Here is a 395-nt window from a genome sequence, read left to right on the forward strand (position 1 = left end):
CAAAGTAAGTGTGGGAATTTTGCAGAATAGCAGAGCTAAGAAAATGTCTTGTTGGAGAAAAGACTATATTGTAAAAGGAAATTACATAACATTCTCACTCTTCCCCTTGAATGACTGTCTCAAACAGGAATGCCCAATGTTAATCTTGGATTTACTGGTTATGAGTAATGAATTTACCCAGACTTCTAATAAAGAACTGTGTCAGGCGTCTAACATCTCTGTTATGCAACTCAGCTATGTAGTTTTACAGACTCGGGGCGTGAAAAACTGTCTTTAGGCATGCTTTTTTCGTAACTTGGGCTGGTTTGTCATGTCCCAACCACCCCGTTGAAGCAGTACGCACACTACGTACCACGTACGCACGCACGCACGCACGTACGAGCGTCCTGCCGCAA

This window comes from Scleropages formosus, chromosome 25 (genome assembly GCF_900964775.1).
Source record: "Scleropages formosus chromosome 25, fSclFor1.1, whole genome shotgun sequence".
Taxonomy (NCBI): domain Eukaryota; kingdom Metazoa; phylum Chordata; class Actinopteri; order Osteoglossiformes; family Osteoglossidae; genus Scleropages; species Scleropages formosus.